Below are 19,680 nucleotides of genomic sequence, written 5' to 3' on the forward strand. Positions count from 1 at the left end.
TGTATATTCCCCTCATGCTCGCACAAGATGTCCAATGACAGGCATTCTCGTCATTTCGCCTTGCATGCACATATTCCCTACCCACTACTCCCCGGTAGACAATAGAGGTCTGCATGAGTCCACTCACAGCATACGTAAAATTGAATGTATTCGAATGAATTCAGCTGATTGATTACAAAGCACACAATGAATTGAATGTGTATGAGTGACACACCACACTGTGTCTCATAACTAACGGCATTCAACGAAATGAGCGAGAATAAATAAGTGCGTAAAACGGAATGAAAACTTTGGTAAAGCTGAAGACATTCGCATGTATTCGAGTTGTGGCATAAATTTTGTGTGTATTCATTTCTTAACAAACGAAACACACGCGAAATGAACGGAGACAACGGAGCGAAAGCCGACACGGTATGTATTGTATTGTTGTTGTAGCTTAGTTTTTGTTTTGTTTTTACAAGTGTGTTATTTATGTGTATGCTATCTGTATTATGGTTAATAAATTGTTTTCTTTGTGATTAGACTAATAACTGTGAACTTGTGACCTGTCCATAAATGTTTCCTATGTGATTTATCAGATTTAATTAATTTTCTTTTAAATATACATGTAGGTTTTAAAAGAAAATGATTCAGATGAAGTAAAGGAGAAACTTCAAAGTGCCACGTATAAGTTAAGATGTTGGATATGTCCACTGGTTCCTGTTAGGGGTTGCCTTTGGTGGGATCCAGCTTATGGATTGAATTATGTTGATTAGGATGAGATACGATTAGGTATCTGAATCACCGTCCTTGTGGATCATCAATATATTAGAGATTATAAATTGTGTTACGGCCAAGTGCCGGAGTTATGCTTCTTTATTGTTAAAGGGTTACAAAAACTGAATATGTTGAAGAAAATAAAAAAGAACTAAACCTAAGTACATAAATGGGAATATGAATCAAAGCTAAATACATAAGAAGTAAATATGTAAGGCGTATGGTCATGCTATGGGCTCTTGGTCAGACGCTGTGCCAGCATATTTATGTTTATATGGAATTCGTCACATCGACGTTGTAGCTGCACAGATTGTTCTAAGACTTAGTGCGAGGACAGCTCGTTGAATTGTTTGCTAACTTGTCCCCTTCCAAGTTCATTGCCGTCCTCGGTGATGCATGACTCTTGGACGAATTTTTGCAGTTTAGCAGCTGACTTCCTCTGGTACATGCAGTAAACAGCTACGACGAGGCTACAGAGCAAGAAGCTTACAAGTACTACAATCGCGAACCAAACCTTGGGCGATCCGTTGGATATCATATCATCATTCAACTCCCGGATGGAGTTTAGGATGCGTTCATTCATTCGCTTTAGCAGAGGTAGACTTAACACATGATCGTGTCCCGTTATATGTAGCAAAGGGGAAGCTGGGATGCCAGGAACCTTGCTTACGACCTTGTTGTGGTTGAGGTATATGGTCCCGTTTATTGTAGCGCTTTTCTCAAACGTTATAAAGTGGGTTCCGTTGGCGTGTAACGTAGGGCCATCATCTACGCTGATACTCGCACGCTTGTTGATAATAATTATCCCCTCGTCAACCCTTGTAATGGGCTCCAGGTGACTGGGCTGCGTGCGACATATAGCAGATTGCCCTGAATGTAGTCCGCGAGCGCATGTGTCATGTTTAGCCAGTTTGCAAAATGTTGCGTGATTATTGGTAACGCATTCTGTGACCGTCTTCACTCCGTCGTCGCATTCTGCCACTATGTTGTCGTGTATCTGTAGTATGGTGTCCCCATATATTACAGGGAAAATAATGACCTTCTTACATTAAAGTTTAATTCTAGTGTAATCTATAATTATATGTATGGTACTATCGGATTGAAATATTTTAATGTTGGACACAGCCATTAAATTAACTATGAGGACTGTTGATCAAAAATGGCTGGGTTTATTATATTAGATTTGGCAAGTGTGACAGTAAGTTTCGTATAAGTGTGGGATATCGGTAATTTCACCACTTCTGGACTGTATTGTTTTATTAACAGTATTTGTAAGTAAATTAATCTGCCTTTGAGATTCTGTGTTAATTATTATTTGTCTATTGTTAGATTGATTCTGTTATTTTAATTCTTTCCAAATCTGCCGCATCAGGCCACAACCTTTAGCGCTGTGTCCAAAAAATCTGGACTTCTTGCTATCCTGTGGTGTATCATTAACGCGGACAAAAGATTTTTAACATGTTTTATATCTACTTCTATAAATTTTCGCATGTTCGTCGAGGGAAATAATTCCGCCATCGTATCGTCTATGATTTTCGTGAATTCAGTCAGGTTCGTCGAATGTCTTAGGTAGCTGCGTTGCTCCTATATTAAAACATTGCCGTCTAGCACGGGAATGTAATTTGCATTGGAGTAGTCGGTAATGCGTGCCCTTCCTGCGGCTAGGACTGACAGTATTATGGTGATTAACCTGTGGGGAATATAAACAATGACTATAGTGACTTTGTGGTTTGATATAGCAAATAAAGAACTTGATCAAAATTACTTCAAATCGTCCTTATGGACCACCCTCCCCTTGATAAGTACAGAAGTCCCAGGTCTGCTTTTACGCGTCCCTCAGAACACAACGGGGATAATTTGTTTCCCAACCTTTTATTGTTCTTAATAAATACTTTGTCGCCCATGTCAAATACCATATTTTGCCTATGTGGGTTGCATCTGTTGAGTTGATCTTGTTGTGCTTTGTTTATTCTGTCTTTAATATTTTCCCGCAAAACAGTGTGTTGTGCATGGATAACGTCTATTGGCTTTTCTTCCGTAACCGAATGAATTGTTTTATTATATTCTATTGCTGCTCTTACTATGATCTGTGTCGTATCATTAAGTTGTTTATCAATTTTCATGCATCTGGCTATCTCTAGCAATGTATCCTTCCACTTGTCCATTCGAGCAGCTATGCATTGGAGGTGCGTTTACTACGTCTATTTCGAACTGATTTTTTAACATCGAAGTAATCGTCTCTGAATTAAACGATGCTTCGTTGTCACAATAAATTGTCTTTATTTTTGGAAAAATATTGAGTAATCGCAATATGGGGATAGTAATATCCGTTATTGTTCGGGATAAGAACGGTTGTACAACAGCAAATTTGAAAAATTTGTCCACGCAGGTCAAGAATAGCTTGTGGTCAGTGGAGAATATATCAATAGGAATAGGTGTTTGCCCAAGTTCTTGTTTTTTTTTTGGGTGACGGTCGTACTTAGCTGTGGTGCAGACTTTGCAATTTAAGACGATTTCATTTGTTAATTCGGCCATTTTTGGGAAGTAATACTCCCGAAGTATCCCTTGTAGGCCTGATATGCCTCTATGGCTGATTGTCTCCAAGACACATATTCTTCATGGTCACCATTAAAATTCGGCACCGATTTCGCAGCGTCGAGTCTAACCGTACACCTGTACTTGGGGCGCTTCAATTCTAAGTGAGCTTACTTGGTTTCTCAGATGTTGAAGTTCGGCGTGTATCTCGCCTTTTATGCGTTGCTCTTGTGCTGACTGCGCTCTCTATTATAACTTTTAACGTTTGTGGATCCATTTCTGTTTGATCGAGTGCCTGAGGCCTAGATTGTACTATAATATCTTCGTCGCTATCAGATTTTTTTTTAATGTCCCTATAGGACCAACTCATTGGCAGTTGTCTAACACAGTGTCTTAGCGAATTCAATCTAACAATATAACCGCACACATTCAAACTCACAATTAAATTCAATGCAAATTAGTTACAAATCTAATGCAAATTACTCACAAGATCACTTTATGCTGCCACTTTTATTATTTTTTTATTATTTTTATATTTGTTTGGTTTCAAATTTATATATTATAATTTGTCTTTATTTTTTCCGAACAGTCACTTACATGTTGGTAGGGTGTGGATTCTTAGAGGGTAATCCAATTCCGGTTGGGCGCTAGTTAAGATGTTGGATATGTCCACTGGTTCCTGTTAGGGGTTGCCGTAGGTGAGATCCAGCTTATGGATTGATTTATATTGATTAGGTTGAGATACGATTAGGTATCTGAATCACCGTCCTCGTGGATCAGCAATATATTAGAGATTATAAATTGTGTTACGGCCAAGTGCCGGAGTTATGCTTCTTTATTGTTAAAGGATTATACAAAAACTGAATATGTTGAAGAAAATAAAAAAGAACTAAACCTAAGTACATAAATGGGAATATGAATCTAAAGCTAAATACATAAGAAGTAAATATGTAAGGCGTATGGTCATGCTATGGGCTCTTGGTCAGACGCTGTGCCAGCATATTTATGTTTATATGGAATTCGTCACATCGACGTTGAAGCTGCACAGATTGTTCTAAGACTTAGTGCGAGGACAGCTCGTTGAATTGTTTGTTAACCTATACGTTAATTGAAAAGAGAGGACGAAGCGAAGTTTGGCATAAGATAAAAAATGAAAATGGAGAGGAGTTGGTGGACGTAGTAGCCTGTGTTTTACAGTTTTGAAATTTACAGGTAGTACGTCTAATTTAGTAAAACACAAGTGATATGTACGCTTTGTGTTCTACGCATTAATAAAAAATCTGTCTTGCATTCGAATACATTCAAAACCAACCGTGTAATTTTTACACGTTCTCTCTCATTCAATTCATTGCTTTTCGTTTGAGTTGAATGAGACATTGTACGACGCTAGCGTACTCACTCACTCAAATAATTTGCGCGTCGCATTCGAATTCACTCAACTCAATTTGCGCGTTGTTCATTCGAACGTCGATTTTCTGCCATTCATGCAGATGTCTAATACACAACCTGTATGTGTGTGCATGCGTTGCTTTGCTTTGGGAATGAGGGAAGAAAAATAACAAATTGTAGCATGAAAAGTAAAATTGTTTTTTTTATATATTGATGAATTGAGTTGCAGAAAACAAATTTTGAACATGTAAAATTATTATTGTCAAGGACTGCAAGGGGATATAAACTTCGGATAGCCGAATTTAACTTCTTTGATATTTTTTTTTTTGGTTATTGGTATACTGGTGCTCTCCTGTTTGTGAGAGTTGCTGGTGCTGTCTTCGTTGCTGGTATTGTTGCCGCAGCTTTTGTTTTTGTTGCTTCTCTTGCATTTGCCATATTCGGCATGATTCTATCCACGGTCGTGGTGGGTCGGCGTTTACTTGTGCTAGGGGTGCGCCCCTCTGCCGGTGAAAGCGTACCTGATTTCGTCCACGTCTTTTTGTCCTCAATATTAGAGGGAAGGCTGTCAATTTTTCCTCCTGTTTTCGACGTCTTGCCAGATCTGCCCTGCCTGGCCTGGTATTCTTCTATCGCAAGGAGGCCTTGGAGGCCAGGCTTATAATTCATTATTTTTTAATAAGTTTGGGCCTTTATATAGGCCAAGGTTATGCTTACATTGCAATATTACCTTATGCAGTGGGACCGTGTGCATGCCAACATAACTGACCGTTTTACAATGAATATGATAATGGCCTACACTGCACGTGTGTGTACTTATAGATAAATTGAATATGCCCTGTGTACCGCACCATACAGTAAATGCTTTATCATAAGAATACTAAACCGTTGGTATATGTATATTAGGGAATAAAATCAATCTTAAAACCACAGTCTAGCGACACTGACGTATCTGTATTAATTGTATTTCAATAACTGGAACCTGGTCATTACATGCCGACCGTAACAGGACCTCCTGAAAGGGATCAAGACAAAGGACCAAGAAAGGGGCCAACTAAAATTGAAAAACCAAAAAAAAAAAATATAATATCCAAAATGGAAAAATGCCAATAATGGATAATTATTTTCACAAAGTTTCGATAAGAAATCCGAGCATAGTCAATGATCTAATTGAGGTCTTCCGAAGTGAGCAGAGTCACTCCCCTCAAAGCTCGATAAATCTAAAACAAACACAAACCCCTACTTTGATATAACTGGTGCTGAATACCAGTAAAAGGCAGTTGAAAAGTATAAATGTGCTTAATTTTAAAAGTTTTAATTTAAAACTTATCTTGCTATACAAATGCAACGAGTACATTTCGTTTTTACCTAATGAATTTAATAGAAATAAAACAAAAATAAACAAAAAAAATACAAAATGTTTTCTTCCTTTCTCATGATCAAAGAAGAAGCCAATCCGAAACAAATTATTGGATTGAACACTATAGACAGTTTAAAGAAAGAATAGTAAACTTAAGGAGTTAGCAATGTTTGGTTTTTTTTTTTAAATATTTAGCAATAATTTCATTAGACAAATTTTTTTCATTTTTTGATAGTACACTTTATTAACAACGTTTGTGCAAAATTTTTTGGAAAAATATTGAATAGTTTTAAAGGGGTGGCTGTTTCCCCTTAGAGGCCTCTTTTTTGGAAGAACCTTACAGTGATAATTCCCAAGGTCGAACAGGTTAACTGAAACCATAAGAGTAAACAAATTTCATTAGTTTTGTGTAATTCCTTGTGCTTGAACGATCGTTTTTTTGATCTTTTCTTTTTTGTGCATACGGGAACGTTTTATGGTTTTTTGTCGCTAGAAATTTCCATTAAAAAATTCATACCGGCGAAAAAAAAGTTTGTGAATGAAAAGCCAATCGTTCAAGCACAAAAAAATTTCATTACGAACATTTAAAAAAAATTTAATAAAATCGGTATTTTGTCAATCCATATCACACCATTTCAGAATTCGCGTTTAAAGTTTCAAGTTCAGTTAATGCGAAGATAACAATTAGTCAAATGAACGTACAAGGTGTGCACTTAGAATGACTTTTTTTCTACTGCTCGTATCTCTGTAAAAAAATTGGGGAAAATGTTCTCAAGAAGTTGTTCTTTAAGATAAAGCAATCAAAAATTTTAATTAGTACTAAGATCAATAGAAGAACAACAGCCTAAAACAAAAAAACATGCAATCGATTTTTTCTAAATTATGGTGGCGGAAATGGGCGTGTCAAAATATTAAAGTATACAAACCCTGCTCGCATACTAAAAAAATCTACATTTTAAATTTGGTGACTTTAGTTTTGTTAGTTTTTCATAAAAACAGTTTTGTTTAATTTGCGGGGGGGCGGAAGTGGGCGTGGCAAAAGTTTGAACAATAGTTTCTGCGCGGCGTGGCCAAAATTAAAAATTACTCTATACATTTGCATACTACACGCGTATACATACCAAATTTGGTGGCTCTAGCTCTTATAGCCTCCAAGATATGCTGGTTCATACAGACGGACGGACGGATGGACGGACGGACAGACGGACATGGCTAGATCGACTCGGCTGTTGATTCTGTTGATCAAGAATATATATACTTTATAGGGTCGGAGAAGCTTCCTTCTGCCTGTTACATACATTTTGGCGACTTTAATATACCATTTGATTATATGAGTGTATGGTATAAAAACCTACCACAGAGAAACAAATTAGCAAGCCAGTACGCCCAAAAGGTTAAAAAGCTTACTGAATCTCTGGAAATAGCTAAAAAGGATACACTTTCACTTGCTACAGAGATTTTAACAATTGTATAAACAATCAAGTACGAAATAAACTAAAAAATGGATTGTTGTGTGACATAAACGAACCAACAACAAAGTTCGTAAACGGTTGCACATCGGAAACAGAACAGATAAACTCGGTCCTGCACTACCATCAGCAACAATACAACCGAAATGGACAAAATAATTACCGTGGCAGAGGTAACTAACAAAATAACGGTTAAAGGAATAACAATATTACCAGTGGATATTGTGGAACTCACTATACAATAACCGAGGAAGCACTAATTCCATTTGAGGTAATTTCGGAGGTAATTCCAACCGAGGTAATTCCAATAATGGAAATGGTAATGTACGAATTACCCAAAGTAATTCGGAAAACCAATAAGTCCCTACAGATATTCAGGTGAAACTGTGAATGTATACATTACACATTCAATTGTGGCCCTGGTATTTTCATCAAAATCAAAAATGAAATGTTCACTCCAATTGTTAGGTACTGGTGCGCAGACATATCAATAATAAAAAAAAAATATATAAGAAGGTAACTTCGGCTGCCGAAGTTTATATATTTACCCTTTAGTCCTTGGCCATAATATTTTTACTTGGTCCAAATTTTTTTTCTGTATCAATGCACAGACAAACACTTCCAAATATACACAGACTGCTTTTGTAGCGCAGCGTCTGTGTGTGTATGCGTGTGCTCAGCTGCTCTGTGGATTTCAAGCAATGACGTGGTAGGCTGGCTGCAGCGCTATCGAGTTGTATTGACTGGAACTTGTGTTCTATTTATCTGATCTGATTGAAATTTCGGGATCTGATGTTTTATATACAAAAAACAAAGAGATACTCCAATTTCTTCAACTTTGTTTCTTCTAGAACTATATGCAAGGGTATCAACAGATAACTTCGAACATATAGATTCTTCAACCACAATTGAAATATCAGGAATCAGTGAAGGTTCAAATCATTCCACAGGCCTAACCCTTATAGAACTCCAGTCAAATAAATTCATGATTCCACACAATTTTGACATAGTAAATGAAAATTTTTCGATATCATTCGATGGAATTTAAGGACTAGATTTTTTCAAAACTTTTAATTGCCAACTAGATTTCAGTGAACCAAACGATTCACTAATATTAAGACCAAATAATTTATATTTTGCAATGATAAACAATAAATAATAAAGAAATAACAAGACAAGTCGATAAACTCATTAAAGACAAAATAGTTGAACCGTCATTGACCGAGTATAATAGTCAGTTACTAATTGTGCCTTACCAGGCTTTCCAGGATCAGTAACAGACTATAAGTAGCAATACCACCAAATTTGTTTCTAGGCTAGACCCAGTTGTCACATCTGATGATGTAATAGCCTATATTTGGAAGAATATTAACGTCTCGAATATTGTGATGGAAAAATTTAAATTTGCTTATTCTCGGGACATTTGGTTCTTTAAAATTAGTCTTTCTGCCAATATATTCGACATTATATGTCGAGATGACTTTGCCAGCCTTGTGAAAACATTACTTCTTCCGATTGGTCTTATCTGTACAATTGTAGAGATATGAACTCAGCTGTTCTATGATACTCTGAATTCACTCTTTGATATTTGTGTGCCTTTTGGTAGGCTGGAGCGGCTTAACAAACCTCCCTGGTTCTCTCGTGAGCTATCCAATTTGAAAAATGTGAAGACACGATATTATAAGAAGTTTCAAAAAACACGTCGTTCATCAGATTATGCTCTGTATACAGTCGCTCGTTCAAAATTCATGATGCTTAATACACAATGCTATAAGAATTGTCTTCAGCGGTGTAAGCTTCAGTTTTCTTTTAACTCTAAACAATTTTATAATTTTGTTAATTCTAAACGTAAGACCTCTGTGCACCCATCTTTTTTGTCTTTTAAAAATAAAAAACCGAGCACTGATCGGGCAATTGCCGATATGTTTGCGATGTTTATCAAAACAACTTATTCCTCAATGGAATATCGAGCAAGTCCGTATCCTAATCTTTTAAAAAAGGCTAACTGCATATTCAATCTAATCCAATTGATGAAAGTTCTCTTCTTGGCGAACTTAGACTAATTAATCCTATTTATTCTACGGGGCCAGATGGTCTACCCGGATGTGCAAACGCATTATGTAAACCCATTTTAAAATTGTTTTTATTGTCTGTCGAATCTTCCTTTTTTCCATCCATTTGGAAGGAGTCGGATCTCATATATCTGCATAAGTATGGCAAAACTTCGCTTCAGATGGCAAAAAAAAAAATTTCGCTATTCCGAAAGCTTTTGAGAAAATCATAAGTTCGCAATTGCAACATTTTTGCAGCTCTATTATTTCGCCATCCCAACATCGGTTTGTAATACGTAGGTCTACCTCTAATCTTTTAGAATTTACCTCTATAATTATCAAGGGGTTCAAAAATGCTAAACAAACTGATGTCATATACACGGACTTCATCAAAGCCTTTGATTCTGTTAATCATACTCTATTACTTTCTAAGCTGAACGACATTGGATTTCCACCTCTTTTTATACCATACACCCATAGGGTGAAATGGTATATTAAAGTCGCCAAAATGTATGTAACAGGCAGAAGGAAGCTTCTCCGACCCTATAAAGTATATATATTCTTGATCAGGATGAACAGCTGAGTCGATCTAGCCATGTCCGTCTGTCCGTCCGTCCGTCCGTCCGTCCGTCCGTCCGTCCGTCCGTCCGTCCGTCCGTCCGTATGAACACGCAGATCTCGGAGACTATAAGAGCTAGAGCCACCAAATTTGGTATGTATACTCGTGTATTATGTACATATATAGAGTTAATTGGAATTTCGGCCACGCCCCCAGGAATAACATAAAACTATTTTTCTTAAAAAGTATAACAGCTAGAGACATCAAATTTAGTTTGTAAACCCGATTAGTTAGCGCGCAGAAATTTATTGTTCTAACTTTTTGCCACGCCCCTTTACGCCCCCAGGAATCACATAAAACTGTTTTTCTTAAAAAGTATAATAGCTAGAGACATCAAATTTGGTATTCTGACTAGTTTAATAGACGCGCAGAAACTGGCTATTTAAAAATTTTGCCACGCCCACTTTCGCCCCCGCAAATTAAACAAAACTGATTTTTTCAAAAACGAACAAAGCTAAAGTCACCAAATTTAGTATGTATACTGGCTTAGTATGCGCGCAGAGTATATATATTTTCATATTTTGCCACGCCCACTTCCGCCTCCATAATTAAGAAAAAACCGATTTTCTCCTGTAGTTTTTTGACTATCGTATTCAAATTCGGCAGACTAATTAATCTTATCTATTTCTACAAAACTACCAAATTTTATTGAAATCGGACTAGAAACATGCAAAATATGCGTATGAACGTATTTTACTACGCGGTCCACAAGGCCAGAATTGGCCGTTGGCTAGTAGCGGCGCTAGAGTGCTCGTGTGTTCGTAGAGTGAGCGAGATAGCACATACTATGAAACATGTAAAAACAATTTAATAGACATACATTTGGTTTTCGAAATTTGAAATATTTGTTTCACCTGGTGTATGGTATACCCAAGTCGACGAGTCGACTTACTTGCTTCATTTTTTATTATTTCTTGGGTTCGAGAATATTTAACTAATAGAAAACGGAAGGTACTATTTAAGTCTTCTTTTTCCGATTCCCTTCCTGTGACTTCTGATGTACCTCAAGGTAGTCATCTTGGCCCTCTGCTTTTCACATTATTCATTAACGATCTTCCATCAGTCATTGTTTATTCGCGTGTGCTTATCTATGCTGACGATGTCAAGCTTTGTCTTACTTATAAAGATACAGATTCATTTATTCAGCTACAACAGCTGATCTTTAAAACTTTCAATTCCGGTGCCAATTTAATCTATTAACACTAAAAAATGTCAGGTAATGACTTTTTTTGTAACTCTTCTCAACTATTCACTTATTTTCTAAAAAATAGTCATTTAGAATGTCTAAATAAGATGAATGATTTGGGTGTACTTATGGACCATAAGTTAAATCGCAAAGGCCATGAGTGTACTGGGTTTCATTAAAAGATGGTCAAAAGAATTTGACGACCTTTATACAACTACAGTTCTTTTTACTTCGCTTGTCCGTCCTATTTTTTTTGCATTTGGTCACCTCAATGTGGCGCACCAGACTAGACTTGAATCCGTTCAAAAACTATTCTTGCTATTTGCTCTTCGTGGCTTAAGCTGGGATCACAATGTCAATTTGCCTTAGTATTCTAGTAGACTTCTTTGTATTAACCATCCTTCCTGAATTTACCGTAGAATTATGATTGGTGTTATTTTTATGCTCAAGCTCCTAATTGGTGATATTGACTCGCCTGAGCTATTAGCTCAGGTAAATCTGTCGGTAGCATGCAGACGGAATAGACATCCTATTATACCTTTAACCCTTAGTCGTTGTTCGTTCGTTCGTATTTAGTTCATAGATAGCTAAAGTATTATTTTTTTGTCTGTTTTTATACCATACATCCATGGGGTGAAATGGTATATTAAAGTCGACAAAATATATGTAACAGGTAGAAGGTAGCTTCTCCGACCCTATAAAGTATATATATTCTTGATCAGGAGTCGATCTAGCCATGACCGCCTGTCCGTTCGTCTGTATGAACCAGCAGATCTCGGAGACTTTAAGAGCTAGAGCCACCAAATTTCGTATGCATACTCGTGTAGTATGTGAATGTATAGAGTTAATTGGAATTCCACGCCCACGTACGCCCCCAGGAATCACATAAAACTATTTTTCTTAAAAGCTAGAGCTAGAGACATCAAATTTGGTTTATATACTCGTTTAGTTAGCGCGCAGAAACTAATTGTTCAAACTTTTTGCCACGTCCCCTTCCGCCCCACAGTGGGCGATTTGGCTGATCTAGCGTAACGAAATTAATTACTCAAAAAATAAAAACAATTTTACAATAATAGTAATTTTTATATTATTTGGACCCTTCAAGGCACAATATTTAATAACTTTTTGCAACTTAAAAATATTTGTTATGCTTTTTTAAACCCTTGCAGATGGTATTATAATATTGGTCAGATGTTTGTATCGCACAGAAGGAGACGTTTTCGACCCCATAAAGTATATATAATCTTGATCAGCATAAGAAGCTGAGTCTCATATAGCCATGTCCGTCTGACCGTCCGTGCGTATGCGTTTTACTCAGCCATCTTAAGAGCTATCGCGATGAAATTTTTTTTATTACCCGGGTAAGATAAAGTATGAAAATTGTCACTATATCATATTACTCTAGAAGAAACATTTTTATATTTTTCAGTCCGATCGGATAAATAGAACACAAGTTACAGTCAATATAAATCGGTTCAATCGCTGCCGGCAGCGCTGCTTGCTGCTTCCTACGTCATCATCAAATCAACAGAGCACATGCATACACACACAGACGCATCACTACGTAACCTGTATGTGTATGCGTGCGTTGCTTTGCTTAGAGAATAATGGAAGAAGAAGAACAAATTGTAGTATGAAGAGTAAAATTGTTTTGTTTGTATATTGATGAATTGAGTTGCAGAAAACAAATTTTCTACTTCGCCATAGCCGAATTTAACTTCTTTGATATTTTTTAAAATATTGATATGTGGTAGGTGCAACGTTGGATAGTTGCTTCCCTCAAGCTTCTTTGAACATGCATCAAAAGAAGCCATACGTTTTGCCAATGCCCTTACATCGCTTAAATTAATATTTTGAATGCTACTTACTTCATATTCTCAATTAATATGTTGGATATTTCCATTTAGTTCAACTCAATCGATTTGAATAGGTGGAATATTGTATTCCAGTAGCTCTTTAAGGTGCTTTTTAGAAGCTTCTTCTTCTTCTTCTCTTTACCTAACATTGTAACATAGTGAATCAAATGATTTACACAGTTCAACGTGTTTAGTCCGCTAACTGCAGCCTTCATGTTGGCGTCTCTGTCGGTGACTATTACTAGTTCATTCATTTGCAAATCACACCCAAATCCGCGTAAAATATTTTCAATTTCGTTTTTAGTTCTGTCACCTAAAAAAAATTAGTTAATTATAAAACTAATTTTCCAATAATTAATAAAATTTTATAAATCTTACTGCAAACAGGCGGTTGTTAAGGGTTCCTTCTGCGACGTAATGAATCGTCAAGGATATAAATAAAATTTTGTAGAACTCGTCTGTCCATATATCCGATGTTATGCTGTATGCAAAATTCATACGGTCAACTATTTTTTTTTATTTCATTAAAATGATATTCTCTACGAATATTTGATGTTCCGTGAGATGGAGATGGGGTGTAGCAATAACGATTCAACATTAACATTTTCCTCGAAGTTCGCACCAACAGATATAAAAAACTGGTCTATGTTTTTTAGTCCTGAGTCTGCAATAATATTAAAGGATCGCCCATTCTTTCCTGTCCATTCAGTTGCTAGCTTAATGCACAACTTTTTGATTCAGCATCGGCAACAACTTCACGATGGTTGCGTTTACGACTATTTGCCATTACGTAGCATTTGCGCCTAACTAAATTCGATGTGATTTTGTCGAATTTATACGTATTTTTACATGTAATACACACCACTACGTCAGGGTTTTCTAAGCCGGTTTCATCCACTATTCGAGAAAGGTGTTTCAAACTTTGCTTCGACATCTTTTTGGAGATGGCTTAAGATCATAACATTAATTTGATTTTGGCGGCATACTGTTTAAAATTAGTTCCTGCATTTGAACTGCCCAATGATAAGTACTGAATATTTGCATACTTATATAATAAGATACTTGCAGCAAAATAAAGGCGATTTGTATATATGTACATAGATACTTACATACAGTTATACGTGATACTTTGCGACTTTACACATAATTAACCTTGCAAAAGACAATTACAAAGGCGAAACGAACACAAATATTTATTAAAATAACAAGTTTCTTTGTAATTTAATATTAATAAATAATATATAATTTTATTTTTGCAAAAACTTACGCTTTCATTCGCATTTATTGCGTTTGCGTCATTTTCTTTGGCAGCCATTGCTTTGTTGTCTAAAATATTATATTCATCTGCACAGAAACATAAATGAGAACCCATATTCACTGTACCTGTGGTGTCCAGCATTAAAAAGTGACATGTACTGTACTCACTTACAAAGAGTACCTACATTTATAACTGTCACTTATAACTGTCACTTATAACTGTCACTTTGTAACTTACTAAAGTACAGTAAAAATGTACTCGGTTCTTCTAGCTACTCGAATACAATGTACAGTAAAGAATGAGCACAGCATTTTTAGGAACACTTAACTACTGTACAGTACTAAGATGTTGGAAGTGAATGCATTCATGCCGACCTCTACTTTGTACCACTGCAGCTCAAAACTGAACTCTGTCCGAATAAGCAAAATTACATCCTTTTAAAAACTTACTTACCGAAAAGGAAAAGGGTCGCGATCTCGAGCTCGCAACTTGTGGACAGAGGGACGGCCAAATCCCGAATTTTACGGGGAGGGGGGAAAAGGGTCGCGATCTCGACTTGGCCGTCCCTCTGTCTAAAAGTTCGACGACGATCGCTCGCTCGACCCAAAAAGGTCGTTTATGACCCGTCATAAAACTCGAGACACACAAATTTTTGTGTGCGTCGAGACCAAAAAATGACCTTTTTCTCTGCCCAGCCTCTGCTGCTGATGCTCTGGCTCCCAAGTTAAATTTTCGTGCCCACCCTTGATCTAAGTACATACATAAAAAATCGCGTGCTCAGTTGTTTTTTTGTAGCCAATGGGCCAACTAGAGTAAGTGAAATGAGATTGTTATATAGTTGTTATTGTTATAAGTATAGGATATAGTTGTAAACTATCAACCTAACTATATTTTACAAGCACTGGCAGCTAAGGCCTTCGGCTTACAATTAGACGAAAACTACATCCATACACTAGCCTGGGATTCGAACCCGGGTCCTCGTTGTTCAGTTGCCCAAATAACTGGGTCACTTAGACAACTCATCTACCGAGGACTGCGAGATTGTAAAATTATTAATTATAAGAAATATGTAATCTATCCGGAAATTATTTACAAAATTAAAAAGCTCACCGCTTACCTTTCGCGATTGAATAGATAAAATTTTATTTCAAGGGCAGTGGCGGAGCTAGTTTAACTAGTCGAACGAGCAACACTGGGTATAAATTAAGGGTCCGTCCCTTTTAGGTTAAACACGTATGTCAGATACCTTACCGCCAATTGAAGCAGCAATGTATCTAATTTGTTTAGCAAATTGTAGCTGAATATATTTAAGGAAAAAAAAAAAAAGAAAACTAAACATAAGTATATAAATGGGAATCTAAATATGTACATAATCACTACAAATTTAAAGCGTATGATCATTCTATAAGCTCTCTGTGTCAGGGTATTTTTGTTTATTGAAATCCGATACATCAATATGTAAGCTGCACAGATCGTATTAAGGCTTAGTTCGTTAGATTGTTGGTTTTCCTATATACAGCCTGAAGTTGATCTAATTTGTTACGTTGCTGGATGTTGTTAAGAAAATTATACTGCAAAAAATTTAATTGTATAAGTTAAAAAATTTCCTGGGATAATCGGTTTTTATATGACTACTAGAAAACACGGTAAACGTTGTTTTGCCATATAAATAATTTTCCAGTAATTTCTAGTGTAGACAAAAAATAGCTAGGCAACAAATTATTTTTAAATTATTATAATTTATAATCTTAATATATATAAAACTCGTGTCACAATGTTTGTAATCAATGGACTCCTAAACCACTTAACCGATTATAATAAAATTCGCACACCATGTGCAGTTCGATCTAACTTGAGAGATAGGATAGTTTAAATCTCAAATTATAGTCGCGATCGCGAATAAAATGGGTTTTTTAACGGCTTTCCGTGTATCGACCGCAGTAGGCGGGGGGCAGTTACATGTCAACCATGTTGTAGGAAATTCATTCATTCCTGTATAACAGAAGTTCAGTCAAATGCCACCGAAAAAATCTAACCTCAACAACGCGAGCAGCAAAGTGATAGGATATAGGATAGGATAATATATATAGAATCTTTAAAAAAATCAGTTTTGTATTAATTGCGAGTGCAGAACAACCGTGGAAAAACAAACTCCATTACTGTACATACTACACCAGGCTACATTAAAAATTTGGTGGCTCCAGCTTTTAAATGATCAATTATGATCAGCATAGACCTTCCGATGCTGACCAAATACATACATACTGCAATTGTATTAGAAAAATTAAAATTTTTTGATATTATACAACAACAAAAAAATTATATTCAACAGTTTTTTAATTACAACGGCTTAAATTTTTAATAAATATGCAAGAATTAACTGTGTTTCTCAAGCAACAAGAAATTATAATTTAAAAATTATTAAAAACTTTTGCTCCCAAATAATTGTTGACAGATTTTTTTCTAAGCTGTACTTACGAGAACAACCAAAGAAATCAAACACAACCATTTTCGGTGAGAACAGCATACTTGGTTTTATACCCTTGCATATTTATTTATACCCTTGCAATAAGTGTTTCTTAATTTTGGTCAGAGGTGTGCAACGCATAGAACGAAGCATCTCCGACCATACAAAGTATATATATTCTTGATCAGCACGACGAGACGAGTTCAAATAGCCATGTCCGCCCATCCGTTCGTCTGTCCGTCCGTCTGGATCAACACAAACTCCTCCTAGACAGTAAGAGCTACAGAGCTGAAATTTTGCACGTAAGCTTGTATATAGGGTTGTATATCTCGGATTCAGCCGGATCGGACCACTATATCATATAGCTCCCATACAAACCCCAAAGTCACGATCTGTGACTTTTCTCAATAACTTCGTTTTTTTCTGTGCTATTGTCGTGAAATAATTAATATTAGAGAGTTTATTACGCCTATAAACGACTGTGTCAAATTTGATCAAGATCGGATGACTATATCATATAGCTCCCATAGGAACGATCGGTCGAAAACAGTGACTTTTGTAAATAACTTCGTTACTTTTAACGCGATTGCTTTCAAATTAAACATTTCTTAATTTAATATATCTGTTAATGACTGTGCCGAATTTGATAAAGATCATATAGCTCCCATAAGAACGATCGGTGGAAAACAGTGACTATGATCAATATCTTTGTTATTTCCTATGCTAAGATTGTAGGCCATTCTTTCGCAAACATAAGCCTTTTTAGATAAAACGCCTCAGACGCCTCAGAGACGCCTATTTACAATCATATTGCTATTTGTTTGTTCTAATAGCAATAAATACTAAGTTGCAACAACAAAGTGCGTTATTTTTTGGAAAAGCCATATCCACCAATTCGGGCCCAAGCTCTCTCGATCCCCACCAGCAACAGCTACAAGAACTAATTGTACAACAACAACGTGAGCGTCGACTCTCGGTCCAACGCAACAACGCGTACTTTTCGGTGGTGTCGCCGACCCCACTGAATGCTACCGTAAGCAATAACACCTAAAGTGCAAGCCACTCAGCAATCAACAGAAATTTACCGTGGAGAGAGCAGTGTGCTTCTCCATCAATATCGATAACTGGGTCACCGATTGCACCGACCAGCACCATCAGCTCGTTGACAGAAACTACTGCAACGTCTGCCGATTTATTGACCTGCCTCAAGCCGTCAACGACAAGTCGCCCAAAGTCAGCCACAATAGTAAACCCAACGACTTCTGTCCAAACTGGAATGGATAGATATATTAAAATAACTAAGCGGAAGCTAAGACCGCAAAAGAAAAAAAAGAGGCAATACGCCGAAAATAACCAAACCAAATGAACGAGTAGCACCCCTTAGCGGGAATCGTTTTAAAATTCTTGCCGATCAGCAAGATGATCAAGCCGGCGCTGTAGATAAAGCTAAGTCGGCTTGACCACCCCCCTTTATACATCCGTGGAGCCAACTGCAGCGCCCTGATTTCGAAGCTAGTAGAAATAGTAGGGGCTAATAACTTTGTTGTAACCCCTCTCAATAGGGGTAACATAAAAGAAATTAAATGTCAAACCCAAACTGAGGACAATTTCCGCATCATCGAAAAGTACCTCCGTAAGGCTAACTTCAACTTCTATACCTACCAACTAAAAAGCAGTAACTCCTCCAGGTTGTGTTGAAGGGGATGGAGCCATCGGTCCCTACTGAATAAATAGCAGACGCGTTGGTCGAAAAAGGGTTTGCGGTCAAATCCGTTGTCAACATCATCAACAGGAACAAAGTCGCACAGCCGCTCTTTAAAATCGAACTCCAACCAGATGTAATGCGGTCGAAGCCAAATGAAGTGCACCCAATCTGTAATCTTCAGCTCCTATTGCACAGAAGAATCACGGTAGAGGAGATTTATAAGAGATTCCAACCACCTCAGTGTAAAAACTGCCAGGAATACATCCACATTTCTAACAATTGCAAACTTAGGTCAGTGTGTGTTGGATGCGGCAAACATCATACAGATGGCATTTGTATCAAGCACAGAAACAACGTCGCACTAAGACTACGCAGTTACTGTGGAGGAAACCACACTATAGAGGATGTCCTGTCTTCAAGGATCTTAAATCACACCTAAACGTGCGCAAACCCCCAGATGGACCAAAAATCACCTTCAACGCCTCTAAAACTACACCGGAGGTATTCTTCGCCAAGGCTGTTTGATCATCTAACATGCCTGGTACAACCAGTCCTAGTGTGTCCTTCGCTAGTGTGCTTTGAACTGGACAGACGGAGCCCGCGAAGAAACCCCTACACTCCACCATCTACAGAATCCGCAACCTAACGCAGCAGAACTTGGACAGCAACCTCCAAGTGGTTTGGAGGCCCTATTGATCTCACTTAATCAAAACACGACCTCATTTATGGCGTTCATGCCAAACTGTAGGCAGGAACTGATGCGCAATCAAAACCTGCTTCTCCAGAAGCTTATCGGGAATAAATAATGGCTTCCCCACGTCTATGTCTTTGGAATGCTATGTAGTAGCGCTTGTAACCGTTTGTATTTAGAAAGAAAACGAAAAAGAAGAGTAGGAATGATCTTTCTTCTTTATAACTAAAACGATATATAAACGTTTTATCCCTAAAAGTGGGCAATATAAGTTTCACAGAGTAATCTGCGTTCACTGCTTTTACTGCTTGTATTGTTAGTTAGCGTTATACTAACTA

The 19,680-nt window shown here is 37.0% G+C and overlaps 1 long non-coding RNA gene across 1 annotated transcript in view; it reads right to left on the reverse strand.

Annotated features, from left to right (window-relative positions):
• Positions 1–19,680, reverse strand: part of LOC137579556 (uncharacterized) — a 61,531-nt gene that overhangs the window by 12,824 nt on the left and 29,027 nt on the right. The window contains exon 2 of the long non-coding RNA XR_011032835.1: positions 6,382–6,411. This is a non-coding gene — a long non-coding RNA (uncharacterized lncRNA). The remainder of the gene's footprint in view (positions 1–6,381; positions 6,412–19,680) is intronic.

Source organism: Drosophila tropicalis, unplaced genomic scaffold, assembly GCF_018151085.1.
Source record: "Drosophila tropicalis isolate 14030-0801.00 unplaced genomic scaffold, ASM1815108v1 contig_697, whole genome shotgun sequence".
NCBI lineage: Eukaryota > Metazoa > Arthropoda > Insecta > Diptera > Drosophilidae > Drosophila > Drosophila tropicalis.